The following is a 384-nucleotide window of genomic DNA, read 5'->3' on the forward strand; positions in this document are numbered from 1 at the left end:
ATATACATGTGCAGCATGCATGAACCAAGAGTAGTTTATATTTTATCCTAATGTGTTCTAAGATGGATTTGCAAATTCAAATTTGAAATCTTAAACATATTTCAATTTCCAGTGTTTTTATAGAGTGAAAATTGTTATAGAAAATGAGAAAAAAAGAAATACATCTGGAAAATCATAAGAGCTATGTGATTATTTGTTTATATAATATAGTGACTATTTTTTACCATAATAAACATAGTTTGTGATTTATTTTTGTATGTAAAATTTACAAGGGAATAAAGACTTAAATCATTGATACTGTTATTTTTTTTGGTTTTCTAAAACAGGCCCTTTTTTGACAACTATTTCCCCATGATCTCTATTCTCTTTTAACCCAATACTGCT

Source organism: Penaeus monodon, chromosome 20, assembly GCF_015228065.2.
Source record: "Penaeus monodon isolate SGIC_2016 chromosome 20, NSTDA_Pmon_1, whole genome shotgun sequence".
Classification (NCBI taxonomy): Eukaryota; Metazoa; Arthropoda; class Malacostraca; order Decapoda; family Penaeidae; genus Penaeus; species Penaeus monodon.